This window comes from Ovis canadensis, chromosome 9, assembly GCF_042477335.2.
Source record: "Ovis canadensis isolate MfBH-ARS-UI-01 breed Bighorn chromosome 9, ARS-UI_OviCan_v2, whole genome shotgun sequence".
Lineage (NCBI taxonomy): Eukaryota > Metazoa > Chordata > Mammalia > Artiodactyla > Bovidae > Ovis > Ovis canadensis.
In genome coordinates, this window is record NC_091253.1 from 29,890,932 (window position 1) to 29,916,725 (window position 25,794).

A 25,794-nucleotide genomic window follows, 5' to 3' on the forward strand; every position below is an offset into this window, starting at 1 on the left:
AATGGTGAGCTTACCTCTTGTATTTTCTATGAATAATGACTAGTATTTAACATCAAGACGATGAGACTGTAAGAAAAAATCAAAAAGGATTACTTGGAAGGAGTTTTAAGAAATACCTAATCCAACCTTCAAAACCAATTTCTCTTTGCAGTATTCCAGAATAATGACTGTTTAGGCTCCACTTGAATACTGTTAGAATGAGCTGTGATATTCATTCATAAATTTATTCATTAAATATTTATTGAGCATTAACTATGTGGGAAACAGGAAGAAAACTAGATATTAGCACCCACCTTCTCTAGAACTTAATTCACACGGGAAGGCAGATATTCACTAAACAGTAACACAATAATTGATACATTATTTGATAGACATTATGGAAATTAAATATAGTATTCTATGAAAGTAGTCAGGGAAAACTGACCCAAGGAATTTGCATTTCATCTAAGACCCAAAAGATGAATAGGTACTGAGACAAAGATGGGCCACCAGAGGACGCAGTGTGTGGGATTGACACTACATGTGGGATTGTGGTTTGAGATAGTTATTCTGGCTGCTGTGTGAAAAGTGGACTGGATCAGGGCAAGGATGGGAACAAATAGGCTCACAGTCAGGGTAAAAGATGCTGGTGACTTAGACCAAGATGCTAAACGTGGGGCTGGAGACAAACAGATTGTCCTGAAATACTGTTGGGAATATGCTCAATAGGACAGAGTGATTATCTGTATATGGAGGTGCATGCATGCTTAGTCCCCCTGTCGTGTCTGACTCTTTGCAATCCCATGGACTGTAGCCCACCGGGCTCCTCTGTCCATGGGATTTCCCAGGCAAGAATACTGGAGTGGCTTGCTGTTTCCTTTTCCATGGTATATGGGGGTATGTGAAAGCAAAGAGTCAAGGATGATCTTGGCATATCTGAGTTGGGCAAATGGAAAGACAGTTATCCCATCTACTGATATTGAGAGCATTAGCAGGAGAACAGATTAGGGAGAAGAGATTTGGTGCAAATAATTCTGGGCATGTTGAGCTAGAGGTGCCATCACTGGAAATGTCCAGCAGGCAGTCTAGTAACTGAGTCTGGGACTTGACTTTCATGACTGGCACCCTGTGAGCACCTTGCAGCAATGCCAGCACACAGCAGCCCCCCAGGACTGGCTGGGGGTTCAAGTACACGGCTCCAATTTCTGGAGAAGCAAAGTGCTAGACTGATAAACCAGGCCAGCAGCAGCCAAAACTGTAACTGGAACGTAAGACCTAGACCCAGACAGGAAGTAAGTGGGGAGTGTGGGCACCCAGGACGTGGGAATGCAGGAGGGTTCAAGGATTAGTGTTCCTACTCAATATTTATGAGTTGGATCATTGAGGTAATAAAAGCAGTAGCCAAGAGACTTTTTTTTTTAAACGTAGACCATTTTAAAAATTTTTATTGAATCTGTTACAATGTTGGTTCTATTCTGTGCTTTGGTTTATAACCCCAAGGAATGTAGAATCCCAACTCCCTGACAAGGGATCAAACCCACATCCCCTACACTGGGAAGCAAACTACTAGACCACTAATTGTCAAACTACTGGTCCCAACTAGTGGACCGCTAGGGAAGTCCCCAGGAGACTCTTTTGACCTCTTATGCCAACCAGCATTGTGGTAGGAGGCAATATGCTCACTGCTGCTGCTGCTGAGTCACTTCAGTCGTGTCCGACTCTGTGTGATCCCACAGATGGCAGCCCACCAGGCTCCCCTGTCCCTGGGATTCTTCAGGCAAGAGCACTGGAGTGGGTTGCCATTTCCTTCTCCAATGCACAAAAGTGAAAAGTGAAAGTCCCTCAGTCGTGCCCAACTCTTAGCGACCCCATGGATTGCAGCCTACCAGGCTCCTCCATCCATGGGATTTTCCAGGCAAGACTACTGGAGTGGGTCGCCATTGCCTTCTCCAATATACTCTCTATCTCATCAGTAATAAACTTCACAAAATGTTTAAACCCCATTTGGTCACCATGGGGACATGAGAACTGTGATATAGGATTGAATTCTGTCTTGTTTATCATCTGCCCAAATTCAGCTGTTTATGTCTTGATACATCTTCGGATAACCTTATCTCCTTCCTCTGGGTTCTTGATATAGCAAAATCCAAGTCAACAGCTCATCAGAAAGGAACCTTGGTATATTGGTTCATGTCTTCCAGTTGCATATGACAGAGCTCCACCTAAAACAAGTTTAAGCGTTTGACTGGGGTCAGGAATAGACCCATTGACACAAGCCAGGCACATGAGGGAGGTAGTCCATGGCCACTGTTGGAGAAACGCAGGCAGAGACTAGCAGCCCGATGCTACTTGCCAGAAGAAGCAGAGAGCCAGCGTCTCAGCGTCCCAGAAATGCAGTTCCTTCCACGCTTTGGAAGGCCCCATAGACCAGTGAGCGGCCCTGTTGTGGCTGTCCTCTGCACACAGTTCTCCGTGAAGGATGCAAAGAATGATATCCCTCGTAGAGAAGCCGGCACTAAAGTCAAGTTCCTCTATGTGTCGTGTCTCCCTCTTCCTTTCTGCCGCTTGTCTTATCACATCTTACCAGAGCTATTTCTGTCTATGGGGAGTTAGCAGGAAGATCACATATTGCACAGAGAGCGGGGTGTTAAATTTATGCAAAGGCAAGGAATGTGTTATGGCAAAAATTATTTATTGCATGGCGTCTCCCTTGAGGGTTAGTCTCTTGTGAGAGTTTTAAGGACAGCAGCTCTATATTTGTCGCGTGGCAGAGCCACACTCCTGCCTGCCTCCCGCTGTCGGTGCCAAAAGCATTTATGTAAAGTCGTGATGCAAAGCTGCCACCTTTAGGAGGCACAAAATGGCCCAACACAGAGCGTCTTGCCTTGTAGCCATTTGTGTTCTGAGAAGGGTGAGTCTGCCGCCAGTGAGAAGGAGGAAGGACAGGAGCAAAAAGTGCTGGACGTCCTGGAGTTGGGCCATATCATCGCAAGACAGCTTGTTCAGCTAGTAGGACCATTTATGTAGCTCAGGGCATTTTAGAGACGCCATGCTGTGGTTCAGTGTCAAGAATCCATCAGACCTAAAGCTGGATCCTGTTTCTGCCATTTACTAGCTATGGATCTCAGGAGGAGTTAGCTGGCATCTCTGAGCCTTCATCTTCTTGCCTATAAAATAGGGACATTAATAGGCATTTGCATTGTGTTGTATGGAATAAGTGAAATAAAATGTATATTCAATGGTAAGTGCTACCAGTTTTCTCCTTTAAAAAAATAAAAACGATTTTTTTGGTTTAGTTTTTGATCTTAGTTCCCCTAACCAGGGATCAAAACCACACGCCCTGCATTGGAAGGAAAAGTCTTAACCACTGGACCACCAGGGGATTCCTTCTTTCTTTTTATGAAATTAAGTGTCAGTTCAGTATTTTTCTGAGAGGCTTTATTCCCTGAATCTCACAGGTGGTATTCTCTAGTATAAAAATGACAAATGCTTGCAAAGCCTAGCGCAGCTTCCTTATTTTCTTTTAGCAGACACTGCTTATTGATTATGCCTCACTTTCCTGAGAACCCCTCAGGATTCTTCTGAATACAACCCTCAAGGGTCATTTATTTAAAAAAAAAAAGTCAGAGTTAACATAGAAAGTAAAATATTTTTTCCATCTGTGATCCAGAGCCTGTCCATAAATGACTTTGTTGATTATTGTACCCAGTATGCACAGATGGTTTGTAATGTACATTAAATGTGCAAATGGACCTCCAGGTGCATGGAGGACACAGTGCTTCTGAGAGATGTGCCAACATATTCTTATTCTTGCTTCAAATGTTGAATCATAGAATTTCTATGTCACCTTTGGACATTTGTGCCCCGCAGCATATGTTCTTGAGACTAGAGAGGTGTCAGCGCTCCCTCAGCTTCTCATACACATCTAGAGAGTAGAGAGAACAGGGAGGCACCATGTACATCCGAGGTTAAGAGCGGAGCTTCAGAGTCGGATAGTCCCTGCCACACACCAGATATGTAAGTTTGGTAAAGTGAGTCAAATTTTCCAAGCTTCGATTTCCCCATCTGTACTTTCGTAAATGAATATCAATAATACCTGTCCCCAAGGCTTTGTGAGGATTCAAAGAGATGATGCTGGTAAAGAGTGGAGTCGAGGTTCAGGTTTATATTCACCAGTCATTATCATCATCATTATTAATATGAACTGGAATATATTCAGGAGATCCCAAGATGTTCAAAACCATGTCATAAAAGAACAGAAAAAGAATGGGAAATTGAGAAGCTGGGGAAGACCAGGAACAGATGATCTATATACTGCACAATGGAATACTATTCACCAATCAACAATCTGAACATCTATGCTACAACAGAGATGACCCTCACTGTGATGTTTGACTTATATAAGAGATATGTGTTTGGTCATCATCTCCTGGCACAGAGCTGCTAAAACCATTGGAATTTTCTGTGATAAGAACAGTAAAGGTATCTTCTGTTATGTTGTTACGGTAACTCGTGGAAAGCCCTTAGGTAACCTAGGTAGTTGGGTGTGGGGGGATGGGGAGGTGGAGCTGGCTAATTAGAAGGTTAGAACTTGATTAGAGGGTTGGAACTTTCAGTCGCCCTTCATACCCTCGCTCACCCAACCTTGGGGAAGGGAAAGAGATGGAGACGGAATCAATCACCAACAGCCGATGATTTCATCAACCATGTCTATGTAATAAAGGCTCCCTGAAATCCCAGATGACTGGGTTCAGAGAGCTTCCGGGTTGGTGAACACACAGAGATGTGGGGAGAATGTCACACCTGGAGAAGGCGTGGGAGTTCTGTGCCCTTTCCCTGTGCTTTGCCCTGTACATCTCTTCCATCTGACTGTTCTTGAGTTACGTCCTTTTGTAATAAACCAGTAATCTAGTAAGTAGAATGTTTCTCTGAGTTGTGTTGAGTTGCTTTAGCAAATTAATTGAACACAATGAGAGGATCTAGATGGGTACATCTGATTTATAGCCAGATTTGTCAGAGGCACAAGTAATAAACGGGATTTGCTAGTGGGGTCTGAAGTTGGACAAAGAGGTGTCAGTCTGGAATTAAATGAACTCTTAACCTGTGGAATCTGGTGCTACCTTCTGGTAGATAGTGTCAGAATTGAGTTGAGTCATAGAACACCCACATGGTATCCTGAGAATTGCTTGCTGGGGTAGGGACCTAGCCCTCACTCCCAACATTGGAATTGATACCAGAACCTAGTCAGTAGGCATCCTCAAATGTTCTAAAAGGTCAGGTTTGACCATATAGTTGATTGTGTTATAGTTTTCAAATATTGGCTACCCTCTCCATGTAAGTATCACATCTCTCAGCTTCTTTGATAATTGACTGGCCCATATGACTTACTTTGACCAATTAAACATGAAAGTGGTGATTGCCATGATTAAGCTTTAAGTATCTCCATTAAAATTTCTCATTGGCCCCAACCAAGATGGAGAATGCTCCTTCAGCCTGTGCCCTGAAACAAGGAAGGTTAAAGAGCAGAGACTGAGCTCACCTAGAGCTGACAGGTACATGAGCAAGAAAACAACACTTGCCGTTGTGAACCATTTAAATCTACATGTCATTTATTACTGTCGCATGAATTAACAAGATAAAGGCGTCTTCTTTTTAGTCTTATGGGGTATAGTTTCATGCCACTGGGTAGAAGATGAAACATTTCCTTTCACTAATCTTCTGTCAGTAAAAGCTGTCTGAAAAAGTAGGGAGGACTGAGACTTCCCTGACTGTCCACTGGTTAAGACTTCACCTTCCAACGCAGGGGTGCAGGTTTGATCCCCTGGTCAGGGAACTAAGACCCCACATGCCTCTGGCCAAAAACCGAAACATTGAAAACAGAAGCAATATTGTAGCAAATTCAATAAAGACTTTAAAAATGGTCCACATTAAAAAAAATCTTAAAAAATAAAAGGGAGAAGACTGCCTTGATTGATAGTGAATTCCTTAACAATGGAAGAATTCAAACAAAATTGAATAATTACTTGTTTCCGGTATTATACAGAATTGTAGCAAAGAGGCTTCTGAAGGTCAAAAGTTCTTGGTATTTGGGGAGAAATTTGCTCTGGAATCAATCAGAAGTCTCTATGTCAGACTTAGAAAGTTTTATACACTGCTATTTGCCATGCCTCTACAAAATGATATTGCATATATAGTGTTTTCCAAACTTATTTCACCAGAACACCCTCCTCACTCCTACCCTTCACCATTCCCAAACAAACATCTTATGGGACAGATGGGTTTTTGTTGTTGTTTGTTTGTTGGCCACACCTCACAGCATTTGAGATCTTAGTTCCCCAACCAGGGATCGAACATGCACACTCTGCCTTAGGAGCTCGGAGTCTGAACCACAGGACCACCAGGGAAGCCCCAAGACAAATGCTTTCTGAAACACACTTTAGGAAATGCTGGGTTGACAACTTCATGATTGTCATTGTTTTATGCCAGGTAGAGTTTGAGGTTTGTTACAGCACTAAGGGTCGCATGAATTAGGCATGATTTGAGCCTTCAAGGAGAATACCAAAGACTCGCTGGCGGCATGGGGTGCTATTAATAGTTAAAACGGAGAGCTGATGCCGACTGAATCAGTCTGCTTCTGACTCCACTGCTTATCGGTTATGTGCCTTGAGTAGGTTAGCTATCCCTTTTTTCTCAGAACTTAATGTTCCAAGAATTTATATCTTACCCACTCTGGAAGATTCACAGTTATATTTTTAAACACTGCCTTTCCCTCCTTCTCTCTCTATTCCACTTAAATGATAGATTCTCTCATTCTATGCAGCGGGTCTCACGCTTCCCTCGGAGGCTTTATCTCTGGATTCCCCGTGATACATTCTTCAGAATCATCTCTTCAGCTGTATCTAAACTGATACTTCATTTGTTCATTGGATTTTTAATTTTGGGGAACCCAGTTTTTAATGTCTTGATCTTTATCATTAATGCTTTTATCTTTCCAAGCAATTTGGCCTTTTCTAATAATATTATCTTCTTATTATTTTTTTGTAATTACTAGTCTGCTTATCTGTTGGATGCTTTTAAAAATTCTGATTTTGCAGTTTCTTTGGACTGTACTTTTCTCTCAAACTCTTGGGAGTTGCTCCCCTTGATGACTGTGATTGTTAAAACTGCTTTGTGGTGAGTCACTTCCCCATATATTTTGTACATTTTTATTGTTAAGTCAGGCTTCCCAGGAGGCTCAGTGGTAAAGAATCTGCCTGCAATGCAGCAGATACGGGTTTGATCCCTGGGTAGGGAAGATCCCCTGGAGTAGGAAATGGCAACCCACTCCAATATTCTTGCCTGGGAAATCCCATGGACAGAAGAACTTGGCAGACTACAGACTGTGGGGTCACAAAGAATTGGACACGACACCAGCTAGACAACGCTTGTTAATTCATCTTTACCAAAGACTAATTTTTGACGTGATGGGAAGTTCATGTATTTGGGGAATGAATCAGTGTTTCTAAGCCCTTGTTTTGGCCCCTATGAAGGGGTCCAGGTTTACCAGAACCAGGAATCATCTTTTATATTCATATTTTTCATTCAGATTTCTGAACTCCGTATCACAAGGTTCAGTTTCCAAACCCATCTATAATGAAAGTTTAGGTTTTTTGTTTTTCACCATTTTTTTTTTAAACCTTCAAAAGAGCTCTGGGTGGAGAAATGCATCTTTGTAAATTCCCAGGGTTAGTGGTTCAAGTTTTTCTACTTCTATTTTCACTAAGAACTAGTTTTTTGTGGTGCCAGGTTTATGAAGTCACAGTTCCAACTTTCCACCTGTCACAGACTCCAGGCCTTATCTCCTGTGCTATATGAGACTGAAACCCATGCCCATAAACAGGTGGACAGTTTTCTAAGGTCTAACATTATTCGCTACCCACCAGGGTTGCCACAGTATGAGATTTTACACTTATCACTATGGCTTTCAATTCTTTCTTTGTTTTTGGCACTTGGTAATTTTCTTGGCTTAAATCCAAAATAAGCTACATGCATATATCTTGCTTTTTAATCTGTTATATTTTTCCCATCATTTCCACTTGTAAGTTGTATATATGTAGCAGGAAAGCTTCTGGGTTACTGCACACTGTCAAGTACGTAGTCTTAGAACAATGTATATATATACATATCTGTCTCATCCTCTATAAATCCAGTGTAACAGCATCTACTTCACTGGTCAATATGAAGATACAATACTTAATGAAACTAACGCCCTCAACATAGTGTCAGTCCCATAGTGAATGCTCAGTAAATGTAGGGCATTATTATTGTTATTATTGAAACAAGACATATACATTTTGAAAAATAATTATAAATACGTCAGAGGACCCTAGAAAGGGATAATGATTTGTCTGTCCCTTCAGCGAACATTTCCGAGCCCTTTACAGACACAGTCGGCTTCTGGGAAAAGACGTTAATAGAGCTTGAAATTGCCCATCTGCCCTAGGCAACCATTGGATTGAGGGTTTCAAGTAGAGGGAGACAAAGCAAGTCCATTTCATGACCTCTCAAGAGTACCCTCGGGGGCATAAAGCTCTCCTAAAGAACGTGACTGTGGTGTTTGGCCTTATCTCATGACCTGACTTACTACGTGAGGAGAGAGGCACTTGAGAGTCGGCATTCTGCTAGGTCATCCTACCCGCCACATGGGGACTTGACAGGTCACCTTTGCAAGCAGGATGCGCGTGGTGTAATGGCTGGGATAATAAGCTAACTACCGTTCTTTGAGTCCTTCCCATGGGCCAGGCTGTGTTCCATACATTTCCCATTCGATCTTTTTAAGGAGTTAAGTGCCATTACGACGATGCCTGTTTAAAGCTGGGGAAGGTAATTGCAGGGTTGCAGCCCTGTACCTGGCTGAAACATGAAAGAGCTGGCTCACCCTGCTTAGGAGCTTCGTAATGGCTGATTACTGGGGTGGGCAGTAAAGAGAAGCAGGAGCAAGTGGTGTAGTGGGGCGATGACTGACTCCACCGTGGTGTCAGTGTTAGTCCAGAAAGCACAGCAGAGCAAAAGAAAAGGTGAATTAACTTAGACCGAGTGCTTGCTGGAAATAATACAGTTTGCCTACATGCTGTCTGCTTAAAATGCATTTACCTCCCTAGATTCTGTGAGGCAGAGATGTCTGTCTCCGTTTTGTTGCCGTTGTTCAGTTGCTGAGTCATGTCCAACTCTTTGTGACCCCATGTTCTGCAGCATGCCAGGCTCTTCTGTTGTCCACTCTCTCTCCCTGAATTTGCTCAGAATCATATCCATTGAATCAGTGATGCCATCTAACCATCTCATCCTCTGCTACCCCCTTCTTCCTTTGCCTTCAGTTTTTCCCAGCATCATGGTCTTCTCCAATGAGTCAGATCTTTGTCTCAGGTTGCCTGAGTATTAGAGCTTCAGCATTAGTCTCTCCAATGAATATTCAGGATTGATTTTCTTTAGGATTGACTGGTTTGATCTCTTTGCTGTCCGAGGGACTGTCAAGAGTCTTCTCCAGCACCGCAATTTGAAAGCATCAGTTCTTCAGCACTCAGCTTCGTTATGGTCCAACTCTCACATCTGTACATAACTCCTGGAAAACCAAAGCTTTGACTATCTGGCCCTTTGTCAGCTAAGTGATGTCTCTGCTTTTTAATATGCCATCTAGGTTAGACATGGATAAATGATTTCTCAGGCAAATAACTTTCCCCTGACTCCCATCTACTAAATAGTACTTGGGTGTCCTAACTCAGTCCTACAAAACATATCCCCGTCTCCAAGCCTGCAACCTCTGAGCCTCTGAAGAGGTGGGACATGCATTTGTATCTGTTTCAGTGCCCAAGAGGAGCATGTGTAATATACCAACTGTCTGCCAGAAAAAAAGAGAGACTTGAGGGATTTGGGGCTTAGGGACTATGTTAGGAAAAAAATTTAGAAATATAAAGAAGGAATATAAATATAAAAATATGGTAGTGAAGAAGCAAATGTAAACCGAGGAGGACTGATGTTTGCCATGATAAGCCCTGGCATCATGAAGGCAAGAAGGCTTTCATTTCCATTGAGAAGAAAATCCAAACCCTAGGTGTTGGGAGCTGAGTTTCCCAGAATTCTCTTTGTTCTGAGGTTCTGGTTTAGAGTTGGCCAAGAGAGAAAGTCATCCTACTCTCAGAAGATGTCATGGTCACATATGGCACTGAACAGGCACAGAGAGCCAGCGGCTCCCACCCACCCACACGCTCCTTGGCGGCCAGCTCATCGTCTCAGCTGCTGACCACCACCCAGGCACTTGGCTGCGACTCTGTGATAGCAGTTATACCCATGCAACTGCCCCCTGGAGACAACAGCTCCCAAAGACCACTCCTGAGCACCCGCACCATTTCGGGAGGCCAGCGTGCTGGTGGTTGTGGGTTTCCCACAAGCTCTGACGCCCCCACCTTGTCCGTGCTTCAGCAGTGTGTCTATGATCCTTCAACTCCTTCCCTCTAGATACCCACTTCCCCGCACCTCCTACATGCGTGGAAAGTCTAACTCCTTTAATAAATCTCTTATTTTGGTGCTACTTGCAGTGGTTCTATGTCCCCAGCTGAAACCTGGAAGGTACACCTGGCCCACAAGGGCTCAGCCTGCCTCCCCAGCCTCTCTCTGAGCCATCTTCCTCATGCTCCTTCTAATCCACTCTCCCTAGAACATGCCGTGTTCTTTGCCAGCTTAAAGTTTTTCCTGTTGATGTCCTTTTTGAGCAAGAAGATAACAGGATTTGGCAAGAGAAAGAATATTCCTTTTCACCCTTCTGATCTCGGCTCAAATGCCGCATCCTTCTGAGACCCTTCTTAACCACCTCGATTAAGAAAGAGTCTCAGGTGTCCTATCACAGCACTCCATCTCTTTCCTGTCCCTTCCTGTCTGTGCGTTCTTCAATTGATGTGTGTGCTTTTACACTGTCTGTTTCCCTGCACCAGAATGTGAGATGTGTATAGGCATATGCTATTCACTCTCGTATGTGTGACCAGCACAGTGTCTGACACACAGTAGGGTTCTCAAAAATGTTTGTTGTGCACATAAATGAATTAGCAGACCTGGCCCACTGCACTAGCTTCTAGTATCACATCACATTGTGTTGGTCATGAGGATGGTGTTGGTACTGAGGGTGGGACAGGAGGACAGAACTGGGTCAGATTGTCCTTCACTTTTCTACCCGTGGTTTGTATAACATGAGTTCCCAAAACAGAAAAAAAAAATTGGTGGGGGGAGATGGTTTGCTGAGAAAAGTAAAGGATTTAGGAGCAAAAGAGCTGGATGACAGAGGCAAGATGGATTTGAAGGACCTGCTAATGTTTGGCAGGGAAAAGAGAGGATCCAGGCAACCTGGGTACTGTGGGAGGAAATGCAAAAAGGATGAGAATTCCCAGGGGTCCTGTAGAGAAGGGAATTGGTGAAAGACAAACATGTACCAGGGGACATATATTTTTTCTTAATTTTGCTCAGGGTCGTGCTATGTAAATTCTCTCCATTCCATAATTGTCAGTGAATCCACACTGCTCTCTAATGCTTTGGTGTCAGTGGGTCCTTTAGGGGAATTGAACAGCTGTTGAAGTCTGTAGCCAGGTGGGTAATGAGATAAATGCAGAGACAGGACATGGCCGCTGGACTTGAGGGCTGAGCTTCACCCTTAGACTTATCGTTGACACTCCATAATCCTATGTATTGAGGAGAAGGTTGGAGAAATCTCACAGTGACACACACAGAGACTTCTACTCTTAAAATATACCAAAGAAACCAAATTAATGAAGGTTATCCAGCGCTTTTCTAGTCTAAGCATCCTAGTGAGTCTGAATCTCGGAGGTGGAAGAAGCTTGAGAACTGAAAGTCATCAGATCCCAAGAGTAGGAGTAAGAACCAAAGACTCTCTTTACTTAACACTGTTGTCAGTGCCTACAACTTCTCGGTGGTCCTCCTCAGACTGATGTTTCCTGGAGAGTATAAATGCAAACTAGAAATAGTGGGTATTCTTATAAGCCAGCTGCCATGTGAAAAGCTTGGTCTGGATTCCTGACTGATGAAAGACCATCTGGTGAGAAAGAGATGCCTGGCAGAGATGAAGTGAGGCTCCCAGCTAATAGCCAGCACCAAGGGTCCAGACATGTGCGTGAGGTCATCTTGGATGCTCCAGCCCATCAAGCTGCCCAGCTGACACCATGTGCAACAGAGTTGAACCATCTCTGCTAAGCCTGGCCTGAACTCCTGACCCACAGCACGGGCAAAAACATGACTGGTGTTTTAAGTTACTGGAACAAACAAACGAAAAATGACATGACCCTACAGCACATACCGCAAGGCCAAACATGCTTTTTCCCCGGCATCTTTTGTTGTCCATGAGTTCCTCCACGTTGACTTGTTTGACTGTCTTTTACCTCTTGCTCTTGGAGAGGAGGCCTGAAAATTTACTGGAAATCGAGTATTCTGTTCAGTCAGGACCCAGTTAATCAAGCATTTATAGGTTCCTTCTGATAGTGAGTTTGGGAAAATTGAAACAACAGAAGACCAACTCCAGAGAGTTGACCTAGATTATGGAACAAGCTGCTGGCCAGGGTCTCTCCCCTTTTCTCTAGAGGATAATTAGCACTGAAAGTTGTAAAGAGCCCTTCATACAAGGATGCCAGGCAAGAACATTCCTCAAGACACCACGAAAGAGGCAGTCTCCAAGGAAGTCCAATTAAAAATGTGTTTGGTTGTAAAAGCGGCCAGGTTTTAGTCATTCAGATGCCTGTCAGCACCTGTGACTCTGTGTTCACACCATATTCTTCATCAGGAAGATTTCCCTGGGCATCAAGGACTTTGAGTTAAGGTGACCTTCAGGTGCAAATGTCTTAAGATAAATGGTTCATAGTGAGGACGTTTGAGGCATCAGTAATAAGGCTGAAGGAATCATATGAATGTGCCGTTAATACAGTGAGAGGAAAATTCAAGGAAATCTGTTTGTCATAGAATGAAGAAGCTTGTTTGCACTGGAAGGAATTTGAGGTACTAGTGACTCTGGGGTTCCCAGGTCATCTCAGGTGCGCTTCCTTGGAGTGCAGCATTGAGAAAGCACCAATTAGACTTGGTGGAAAGAGTACTTTGATAGGATGGCAATGCCTATCTTTGCAACAAGATGACAAATGTAGGAATCCACTCTGTTCATCTACCATATTTTATCTTGTACCAACTCTTTACAATTAGGCAATGCTTCATGGAAAAGCTCAGCATCTCACATGCTGAATGTCCTGTGGAAAATTAGTGGAAGGGCCAGGATTTGCCTCCTTGATTAGTTTGTACTAGTTTTTCCCGCTCATATTTGGCATGGGTTTCAGATTTGTAACCCTATATTTGCCTGTTACACTGAGATCGACGTCCTTTGCTTTGATTTATGACACATTTTAGGGATTTTGGCTCAGAATCTCTCCTCAGGTCCTGGAACTCAAGAAAGACAGATTGTTGTTGTTCAGTTGCTAAGTCGTGTCTGACTCTTTGCAACTCAGCATGGACTGCAGCACGCCAGGCTTCCCTGTCCTTCCCTATCTTTCCGAGTTTGCTCAGACTCATGTCCACTGAGTCAATGATGCCATCCAACCATCTCGTATTCCTGTTGCCCGCTTCTCCTCCTGCCCTCAATCTTTCCCAGCATCAGGGTCTTTTCCAGTAAGTTGGCTCTTTGCATCAGGTGGCCAAAGTATCAGAACTTCAGCATCAGCATCAATCCTTCCAGTGAATATTCAAGGTTGATTTCCTTTAGGGTTGACTGTTTTGATCTCCTTGCTGTCCAAGGGACTCAGAAGTTTTTTCCAGATTGCCCTATGTCCAACCTTAATTAGCATCTTGCTTGGCCAGAGCCTCACTAGGTTTTTGAAAAGGAAATTTAGACAAGTCTCTATTTGAAGCTGTTTCAAATATTATCTTTACATTTAGTAGTTTTGGAAACATCCTTTATGCTCTGAGTGCAAGTCTGGATTTTAGGGCTCCTATCTCTAGATGTATTTGATATGTCACCTGTGATGGGTTCCAAGACTCAGAAATACTGTGGGTTGCACGGCTGCAGCCCAAGTGCCCAGTTTCCCCTCCCCTGAGAGACAGGCTCGGCTACTATCCATCCCCACGTGGAAGGATCAGACGAGAGCGTGAAGACACTGAAGCAGCATCTGATCTCTCAGGGACTCCAGCCAGCGTTAGGAGAAGAACATGTTCTTGCCGCTTTTCCAGGCTTGACTCTAAAATGACCAAGCAGATCCAGTTGACATTCTCCCTCTGGGCTATTGACTCACTCTCAACCTTTGGGAACCTGGTTCTCATTATAGATGGAAATACTCTGACTGAGGTCGCCCTCCAGCTGCTGACCTGACAGCCGTCTTCGGAGAAGAGCACCTCTCCTTTCACTCCATGCCTTCCGCTTGCCTGCCTGGTCTCTGACAGTCATTAAAGCTCTTATAACTACCGTCCTTCACACACACACATACACACACACACACGCATGCATGCAACTGCACACACGTGTGCACTCATCTGTTGTGTCTGTGTATATTGGGTACTGCTAGCAGAAGACAGTAAAGCTAGAGACTTCCTCGATAAAGTACCCCAGTCAGTCTCTAGCTCATTACTCTGATTTATTCGGAGCGTTTGCCACTGGGGTTTGTGGGCATTGTGACAGGGAGCATTAGAACAGTTCCTGGCAGATGGTGAGTGAGCAGTGCCTGTCAGCTGTCCATCAACCAGATAAAGGCAGCAGAGCTCCTAGGGGTGGAGATGGAACCACAAGCCTCCTTCCTTCCTTCTTTGCCACATATCCAAGGGACTTTATTAGCTTAAACGTCCCAACTGAATCAAAACAGCTCAGTTAAGAAGAAGCCGAGACCCAGGAGTTCTGTTATCCAAGTCACACACCTGCAATAAAGCCAGAACCAGGTCCAGGTTGTCTGAACTCCATCTGAGTTCTCATCCCGCATGTCCACCAACTTCACTTCTCCTAAAGACTGAAGTGTACTTAATGCAGACTAAGGTTCATCTACCATTAACCGTTCTGGAATTAACAGTTAATAATTATGCTCATAGATGAGATATTAATGTGGAGTTACTAACCTTATTAGCAATTGAGATGAGAGTCATGAATTAAATATTTATGGTGATTCAAATGATCATAGTAACAAGATGGAATCTGAGATCAGCCAGAAAGTCTGCTTTTCTCAAAGCATTTCTTCTTATCAGAGAGAAGTGAGGGTTTTGTGGTCACAGAAGTTTGGAAAATTTCCTCCTGGAAATTCACCACACTCAGGAGCATATTAAAAGCTCTGAGAAATGCTGCAGGAAAGGAATCTGTTTGTTTCTATGCTTTTATTTGCCCACCAAACTGTCTTGAGGGATATTACCTGTTAAGACTCATTGAAAGTGTTTGTGAAACAAACTGTAGTAAATGAGCCCAAGCTATGAGCCCAACTAGATACATAAGCACAGGTCATCTGGGCTTTCAGGGTCCCCTGAAGCTGTGGGCTTTAAACTGCAGAGTTTCCTTTATCCTAAAGAGAACATAGCAGGGGCTTCCCTGGCAGTCCAGTGGTTAAGAATCTGCCTTGCAACGCAAGGGATACCTGTTTGATCCCTAGTCTGGGACGATTCCACAGCCTTGAAGCAACTGAGCCCATGCACCACGCCTACCGACCCAGCACTCCAGAGCCCATAAACCACAGCCATTGAGCACACACTCTGCAGCTGCTGGAGCCCACGGACCCGGAGCCCGTGCTCCGCAGCAAGAGGAGCCGCTGCAGTGTGAAGGCCCGCACAGCGCAATGAAGAGCAGAGTCTGCTCGCTGCAGCCAGAGAAAGCCCGCGTGCAGTGCTGAAGCCCCACCACGGCCCCCACAATTAATATTACTTCATTAGTATTTTAAAAAACTGAAGGGAACGTTGCAGAGAAAGAGGTGGGCTGTGTATAGCCTGGGGTCTTCGCCTGTTTCCTCTGCTTCAGCCAGAGAGGTTCAGCTTTTCTGTGGTTTGGACATTGATACTGTGCATAAAATAGCCATCTGCTTATTCAGCAGATAATGCCCAGCATGTGCCAGCCACGTCTGATGCACTTGGGATAAATCACTGACCAGAAACAATGGAGATTCTGACTTCACAGAACTTGGCAGAGAAAGAGGAGAGAATAGATAATAAATGTGATAAGCAAGAAAATTACATAGTAGGTTTGAGGATGATCAGTGCTATTGGGGGAAAAAAAGAAAAAAATAGAGTAAGGGGGACTGGACATGCAGGGGCCTGCAGGGGTGTCATTTGAAGTAGGGATCAAGGCCAGCCTCACTAAGAAGGTGATACTTGGACAGAGGATTGGAAGAGATAAGAGAGTAAGCCTGCACACATCTGAAGGAAGAGCATCCAGAGAGAACAGCCAGTGCAGAGGCCCTGAGGCCAAGTGGAGAGCTGAGGAGAGAGTGCCAGAGATGTATTAGAGAGGCCAGAAAGGGCTGTGATCAGGGATGGGTGTGCTTATGCTCTGATGGGCACTCAAGGGCACAGAAATAAATAAACATGTAGAAGAGACCAGGTTGGACTATTTACTGCAACTTATGATGTACCCATCAGAATCTAATCAATAAAACAGAAATGAGTTGCTTATATTCCAGAGAGAGAATTTAATGTGGGACATTAATTAAATAAGTGAAGTCGCACAGTCGTGTCTGACTTTGCAACCCCATGGACTGTAGCCTACCAGGCTCCTCAGCCCATGGAATTTTCCAGGCAAGAGTACTGGAGTGGGTTGCCATTTCCTTCTCTGGGGGACCTTCCCAACCGAGGGATTGAACCTGGGTCTCCTGCATTGCGGTCAGATGCTTTACCATCTGAGCCACCGGGGAAGCCCTCTTCATTAATCACACAGTTGATAGGAAAATTGGGGGAAACAGGGCCAATGATCAGTAATACCAGCAGACACGCCCAGCCCTCCACTGGAGGGACAGAGGGAGGAGGCAGTGGAATGGAGCATGGGGGCTGGGCTCACATGGCAGAACCTGAAGCCCAAAAGAGCTAGATGGACAGAGGAGACGCAGTCTTGGCCAAAGACCCCACTTGAAGCTCCCTCCTTCCTTCTGCCTTTCATTTTCCTGTTAAGACTCTGCCTGGAAAATACCACCTGCAGAGATGAGCCCTTCTCCAAACAGCTGCCCTAGGGATGGTTTGCGGTGTCACAAACTACCCCACAGTTCTGTGACTTAGACACAACCATTTTTTAAAACTTTTTATTTTGTATTTGGGTGAGGCACTAGTGGTAAAGAACCCACCTGCCAATGAGGGAGGTGCAGATTCAGTCCCTGGGTTGGGAAGATCCCCTGGAGGAGTGCATGGCAACCCACTCCAGTACTTCTGCCTTGAGAATCCCATGGACAGAGGAGCCTGGCAGGCTACAGGCATGGAGTTATGAAGAGCAGCACATGGCTGAAGTGACTTAGCATGCACATAGCTGAGATTAACAATGTTGTGATAGTTTTGGGGGAACAGAAAGGAACTTGGCCATACATATACATGGATCCATTCTCCCCCAACTCTTCTCCCATTCAAGCTGCCACAGAAAATTGAGCTGAGTCCCCTGTGCTATATAATCGGTCCTTGTTGGTGATCCATTTAAAATAAAGCAGTGTGTACAAGACACAACGATTTCATTTGCTCATTGTCCTATGCTTTGGGCAGAGCTCACCCAGGACTGTCTGTTGCTGCTCCAGCAGACCTTAGGAGGACAACTCCCTAGAGCTGGAGGGTCCACTTCTGAGATGGCTCTCATGTGGCTGGACTTTGGCTGGAAGCTCAACTCACACTGTCTGCAAACTGAACCACATAGTTCCCCGCCTTTGCTCTCCAGACTAAATAGTAATCTTTGTGGTCTGTGGTCCTCCTCCACCTAGATGTCTGGCAGGTGGAAATAATAGCAGAGGCTCGTGAATTTGGATGTTGGAGAGACTGGGTGGGGCTTAGGGCCAGCTGTCTAGTCTTTCAGGATCCTGTTCTGCACATCCATAACAGCAAACCGTCCATGAGCAAACCTCCCTTATAAACTGATTCTTAGACTGAACGAGATCCTGTAGGCAAAGCCCAGGACCAGCACTGAGCAAATGACTGCCCTCTTGGTCTCTCTCCCCCACTAGCAATACCAACCACAATAAACAGAGGATGACCAGGTTCTTCTCAAAGAAAGCTTCCTTCCATTAAACTCTTGAACAATGAAGAGAGGAAAGAAGAGACCAGGTTGGCAGGAAAGGATAGGTGCAAGAAGAAAGGAATCATAGCCTGTCTATTTTAGCTCTGTGGATTGAGTTTAAACTGACCTATCAATTCCTATACTCCTGTCACCCTCAGTGTCCCCCAGGTTAATCTGTAATGGAAAGAACACTTGCTTTGGGCAGGAAGGACCAGAATTCAAGCCTCAGCTCTGTACTAGAGTGAAAATAAGTTGGGTGACCCTTAGGCAAGGCACTGTATGACCTTGACTTTCCATACTTACACCTGTGGATATTTCTTCCTCCCTCTTAGGTTTCTGTGCAAATTGAACTAGGTAATTATATATATTCAAGCGCTCTGCAAAGCCAGATAAAAATGGAATGGATTAATTATAATTTCTATAACTATCACCATTGCCATTTTAGACTCTTATTCCAATCCCTTCTTCCTTTGTCTTCTGGGATGCTCCCTACTTTGCCCAGAAAACTCATTCATTAGACGTGTGGGAGGATAATTCCCACACTGGAAAAAGATACACGGCTTCCAGATCAGATAAGTGGAAATGTTTAAATTTTTCATCTATTCCCTTGTCTGCTTTTTGGTCAATAGCTTATTCTGACAACTTCATTACCTCCTAATTACCCCAGGTTCCTTTGCTCATTTTCTGTGTGTGATAAAAAACCCTCCCAAGAAAGGGATTTGACACCAGAACTCACTCGACTCCTGACTGACAACCAGACTGCCCCTGCTCCCTTGAATGCGATTTTCTTTCTCTTTGTTGGAAATGTTTGCAAAAGCCCTTCTAGTGCCTTGCGTGCTGGTCCTTTTCTGCACACTTTACCTGACACTGGAAGATGCGAACGATAAGACACATCGCCTTCTTTCTCTCGTCAGAGCCGATTTATCCTCTGCCTATAAATCTTTGAGCAGCCCTTCAAGAAGCTGTATCAGATGTGCCTTAATCTTTGTATTACTCATTTCTTAAAGGAATTTTAATCTATTGGGCTTTAATTATACGTCCCTCAGAAAGTGCCAGCCTTTTCTTAGCAAGGCACTTTATTCTTGGGGTTTGATAATCACTCTCACTTTCTCATGAGGCTATACTTAGAAAATTGGAGGAAGAAGGGGGCTTTGAGGTCACCCAGCCTCCTGTGATGCCCAAACCTGGCAGCTTGTATTAATCCCAGGGCTTTTTATTAAAAACACAGGTTCCCAGACAACTCTCATCCGAGTGGAGCTCTACCAAGTGTATGCTTACGGTGCTACACAGGTGATTCTAATGAACAGGCAGCTGAAGGAACCATGAGTCTAGTCCATGGATTTCAAATCAGAGATGACTTCAGGATGAAAGGAAAGAGCAAAGAGTTTGGAGTTTGGGGAATGGGACACGGGGTCAAGTTTTATAGCCTGTTCATACCAGTGGAGCATCCTGGGGCAAGTTCCTGATTCTCTGTGGCCTGAATTTCCTAACATGTAAAGTGAGGATCATGGTGCTATTTGTTGTTGTTTTTGTTTAGTCAGTAAGTCATGCCCAACTCTTTTGTGAGTCCATAGACTGTAGCCCACCAGACTCCTCTGTCCATGGGATTTCCCATGCAAGAATACTGGAGTGGGTTGCCATTTCCTTCTCCAGGGGATCTTCTCAACCCAGGGATAAAACCCATGTCTCCTGCATTGTCAGGCAGGTTCTTTACCACTGAGCCACCTGGGAAGCCCTTCATGGTGCTATAGGGAAGCCCTTCATGGTGTTATAGTTCTGGTGCTTAAAACAGAAAAACATATAGCGGTGTCTTGCGTAGTATTGATCCCTTCCCAATGGGAATTTGATCCCTTCCTCTTTTGTGTGCTGTGTGCTTAGTCGCTCAGTCATGTCCGACTCTTTGCAACCCCATGAACTATACCCAATAGGCTCCTCTGTCCATGGGATTCTCCAGGCAAAAATACTGTAGTGGGTTGCCATGCCCTCCTCCAGGGAGTCTTCCCAACCCAGGAATTGAACCCAGGTCTCTTGCATTGCAGGTGGATTCTTTACTGTCTGAACCATCAGGGTCTCTGTTATTTCCAATTTTGCATAGTCTAACTAAAATTGTGTTTTTATGATTACCAGTCGGACACGACTGAGCGACTGAACTGAACTGAACTGAACTGAACTGAGTGTTTCCTTGGTGATCATTTATGTAGCCCCTAATTTAATCCTCACAACATCACTATGAGGACAGTACTATTATTATCTCCAATTTACATATAAGAAAAAAATATATAGTTAAGTTATGCAAAACTCCACCACTCAAGTGGTGGTGTTGGAGTCTGAATAGAGAGCACCTGGCTCCAAAGCCCATACCCTCAAAAGTCCCATCTGGCCCATGAAGCTTCTACTGACTTCCTTCCCTACTTGGCTGGACTGGGACTAGGGAGTGGCAAGCAGGGAGCTGAAGAGACTCCATTTAAGAAGGCTCTCACTCTCACTGAACGATCTGCCCTTGCAAAGCCCCAAGAGTAAGGGTTTCCTTAAATTTTGCTCCCTAAGATTCTATCCATATTCTCTTTGGTCAGACCCTAGTGGGAGAGCCTTCCAACCAGAGAATCATAAATAACTGAAAAGTGATGAAAAGGGCATTGCTGGCCTCTTCTGCTGTCTTCCCATCCAAAGGGACACGGCAGTGGGGCATTTATTCCCTGACATACAGAGGGCCTGAGAAGGCTGAGGGAAGAACAGGTCCCCATGAGTTACAAGGAACATCTGAGCTCTGGCCTCCACTCCCCCCGCCCCCACAACACACACACACACACATTTTGGACCAAGATTGAGCACTTTGGTTAGCTTGAAGCTAATGACCCTTCCCCAGATGTTTCTCAAAGCTGGCTAGAGAATGGAAGGGAAACTGAGCCTTTAGCTGGGAGCCAATGGATTTGCTACAGGGAAAGCAGAACTATGAGTGGGGTCGGGGGGGGAGCAGGACAGTCTTGACTTTAGATTTCTTCCCTCGGCATGATCCAGGGCACCACTTTGAATCTTTCAAATAACCTTGTCAGAATGCCATTCATAATATTTTACAGGTGGTAAAAACTGAGGGTTAAGAGGGAAGGTCTGTTCAGAACTAGAAGAGAAGAGGTAGAAAATGAGTATTAAGTACTATAATTTAAAAATGTTCACAACCTAAAAGTTGAGAGTTATGTTTTATTCAGTGGGAATTTTTAGGACATCAAGCCCAAGAGATGGCATCTCAAGTGCCCCTGAGAGAACTGCTCCCAAGGAGGTGAAAGGAGGAGCCAGGTTATATAGAAGTGTTGCAACAAAGGGCAGGTAGTCTGAACATCAAGATGATTGTTAATTAGGAAAGCCAGATATCTCAGGTTAAGGAATTTAGCACTTAACTCATTATGGGGACATGCAAGAGTCTGGGCTCACTGCAATCATTCCTTTGATATGCACCTCAGTTCTTGGGGGCCGTGTTTTCACATCCTGAGTTCCCTTGGGGCTCACCAGCTCACCATCTGTGGTGGCTGTAATTGCTGGCAACTAGGTCACCCTTGTTTACTGATATGGCAGGAAATATTCCATTTCTCAGTACCTATCCCATGCCATATTACTTGTGCTATTTAATGTTATTTAGTTATCACAGGAAACTTGTGGGGTAGGTAAAAACATAATCTTTATACAGATTTGGAGGGATAGTAGATCAGTCCTGGGTGTTCTTTGGAAGGGCTGATGCTAAAGCTGAAACTCCAGTACTTTGGCCACCTCATGTGAAGAGTTGACTCATTGGAAAAGACTCTGATGCTGGGAGGGAGTGGGGTTAGGGGGAGAAGGGGACAACAGAGGATGAGATGGCTAGATGGCATCACCGACTCGATGGACATGAGTTTGGGTGAACTCCAGGAGTTGGTGATGGACAGGGAGGCCTGACATGGTGCAGTTCATGGGGTCGCAAGGAGTTGGACATGACTGAGCGACTGAACTGAACTGAACTGAGATGCAAGAAGAGTATTGCACTTGGTTAATCTTATACAAGAACCATGATTCAAACCACACTGGCTAGACCCCAAAGCCGTAATTTTTGTTCCCAAAATGGTGCACAGATTTCAGCTTCTGGCTGATTGTCAGTGGCTCTCTGGTGTCCTCTGTTGAGGTGAATACAGAGAAAGCATGCGGGTCTGATTAGTGATGTCATCTGGGTTTGATTAGTGATGTCTGCCATGGCCTTGGAGGGAAGCGTGAGCATGCATGCCATCCCTACACCACAGTCTCTCCAGGAAACTAACCCCACACCATGGATCAGGCATGTCTTCTGAAAGCAAACTCCACACCTCTATTACCATCTCACATCCCACATTGTTTTCTTGAGTGCTTACTGTGAACTTCTTCCCAGGCATTTCTGTTGCTCCAGTGCCTATATCAACAAAGATGCATTCTCTGAATTCATTTGCTACACTGATATCCGAATTGACACATTTACCTGAACTGACTGCATTGTGAAGATGACAGGAATTTTGCCTGTTTTACACAGATCGGAGACCAAGGCAGAATGTCACAGAGCTAGTCAGCAGTGAAACTAGCACTCAGATCTGGAACTGTGATCTCCACATGGTGTTCTCAGAACTAAAGTCTGCTGAGGGAGGAGGGGTGAGAGAGAGGAAGCGGTGACAGTTGTTCTGGGGGGGTGCCGCGGAGAAAAGAAATCGCCGCAGGTCTGTTTGTTCACACCTCCCTCTAAATAAGGGCTGTGTGTCTCAGCACATAAACAATTAAATAAACTGCCTCTGGCAAGCCCAGGGTTGGGTATCAATGTGAGGAGGCCGGCTTGCTGAGATGCTTAGTGTTCTGCATCAGGGGCGGGGTAAGAGGAACAGGCAAAGAGCCTCTGAATTAGAAAGAGAGGCCAGCCTGAGACACAGACCGAGGGGCTAAAGTACTCTTTTCAAAGAAGCTGATTCCTTTTCAGCCTGTTCTCCAAACTCCTCCATCCTCTCTCCTGCTTTCTGATCTTTGACCCTAAATAACCATTTAACTCTACAAGGAGAGAAACTCAAAATGCCAGCATCCCTGAGAGGCTGGAAATTATGGGCCAACTTCAAAAGTGCAAATGACTGATAGAAACAACTCACATCTGAACTCCTCATTTACTATTTGGAGAACAGTCTGTGCAGAGCACTGTGCTTGTACCTGCCATGGTTCTATATCCTTAGGAGATTTTCAAACATAGGGAGCAGGCAATGGATACATTCTCTTCTCTGTACCCTCACATCCCTTTGTATTGGGTTGTAAAAATCTCCTATTTCATTTTTTGAGCACTTACTCTGTGGCCTTTGCAGTGGAGATGCATAAGGCGAGACTCTTCTCTACCTGGAGCTCACAGTCTTCCCTGGGACATGGCAAAGGAAAAAGAGCATCGTAGTCCAGTGTGAGAGATCAGCTAAGTAAAGGACACAGTAAGAGACTAGGAGGGGAAGGGAAACCTTCCTGGAGAAGGCGTGACGAGCTTACGAGTGGGAGAGACTCCTAATCAAAATAGAAAGGACAAAGGCAAGCCTGGATATGGACAAAGAAGAGAGAACATCAAAACTTGAGACTGGCTCATGTGAAGATAATAAGCTGTCTTTAAAAAAAAATAAAGAAATGACGGTTCTGTGTGTGTGTGTGTGTGTGTGTGTGTGGCCACAGAGTATAAAATCAAAGAAGAAAACCTAACAAGAAGCAAGATTGGTGAAGTAGATAAGCTCATGATGGGAACCATGAGTCTAGCTAAGAAGTTTGAACTTAGAGGTCAGGAGGAGCCACTATGGGCTTTTAAGACGAGAAGTGAAAAGACAAATGTGAGTTTCACTCTGCCTGATGAGAGGAGAGCAGCTGGGAGTGTGGCAGACCATTATGGCTCCCAGCTCTTCCCTTTCTCCCGGTGTTTATGATTATATATCAATACCCTTTGCTATCCTATTTTGCAGTGAGGTTTCTTAACCTCAGTAATATTGGCTGTCTGTATTAGGTCATTCTTTGCAGTGGGGGCTGGCCAAGGTATTGTAGGATGTTGAGCAGCATACTACCCACCTTTTATTGTTGTTTAGTAGCTCAACTGTGTATGACTCTTTTGAGACCCCATAGACTGTAGCCCACCAGGCTCCTCTGTCTGTAGGATTTCCCAGGCAAGAATACTGGAGTGGGTTGCCATTTCTTTCTCCAACTCGAAGCCTTTTAGCCTTTTTTCACAATAAACTGTGGAAAATTCTGAAAGAGATGGGAATATCAGACCACCTGACCTGCCTCTTGAGAAACCTATATGCAGGTCAGGAAGCAACAGCTAGAACTGGACATGGAACAACAGACTGGTTCCAAATAGGAAAAGGAGTACGTCAAGGCTGTATATTGTCACCCTGCTTATTTAACTTATATGCAGAGTACATCATGAAAAATGCTAGGCTGGAAGAAGTATAAGCTGGAATCAAGATTGCTGGGAGAAATATCAACAACCTCAGATATGCAGATGACACCCCCTTTATGGCAGAAAGTGAAGAGGAACTAAAAAGCCTCTTGATGAAAGTGAAAGAGGAGAGTGAAAAAGTTGGCTTAAAGCTCAACATTCAGAAAACAAAGATCATGGCATCTGGTCCCATCACTTCATGGGAAATAGATGGGGAAACAGTGGAAACAGTGTCAGACTTTTATTTTGGGGGGCTCCAAAATCACTGCAGATGGTGACTGCAGCCATGAAATTAAAAGACACTTTCTCCTTGGAAGGAAAGTTATGACCAACCTAGATAGCATCTTCAAAAGCAGAGACATTACTTTGCCAACAAAGGCCCATCTAATCAAGGCTATGGTTTTTCCAGTGGTCATGTATGGATGTGAGAGTTAGAAGAAAGCTGGGCGCCAAAGAATTGATGCTTTTGAACTGTGGTGTTGGATAAGACTCTTGAGAGTCCCTTGGACTGCAAGGAGATCCAACCAGTCCATTCTGAAGGAAATCAACCCTGGGATTTCTTTGGAAGGAATGATGCTGAAGCTGAAACTCCAGTACTTTGGCCACCGTATGTGAAGAGTTGACTCACTGGAAAAGACTCTGATGCTGGGAGGGATTGGGGGCAGGAGGAGAAGGGGACGACAGAGGATGAGATGGCTGGATGGCATCACCGACTCGATGGACATGAGTTTGAGTGAACTCCTGGAGTTGGTGATGGACAGGGAGGCCTGGCGTGGTGCAATTCATGGGGTCGCAAAGAGTCGGCCACGACTGAGCGACTGAACTGAACCCTCTAGTTTCCAGTAAAATCACTGCTGCATCCCCCTGCCTCCATCCCACCTGTGAGAACCAAGAATATCTCAGAGTAACCTTGGAGGGAAAAATAACTTACCCTGCTCCCCTAGTTGAGTACTGCCATTCTAAAAAGGTGGAATATACAACTCTGGCCAACTGGTCATTTGCTTGGGCTAGAGGAATGCGAGCAGCTGGTATATATGCTGCAGCCAACCAGCAGCTTTAAATGAGCTTTCATGTCTCAATGAACTCTTCTGGCATGATAAGATCATGCCCCAAGTTATCTCTTTCAGCCTGGATTCTGGAATGAAGACATTTGCAGCTA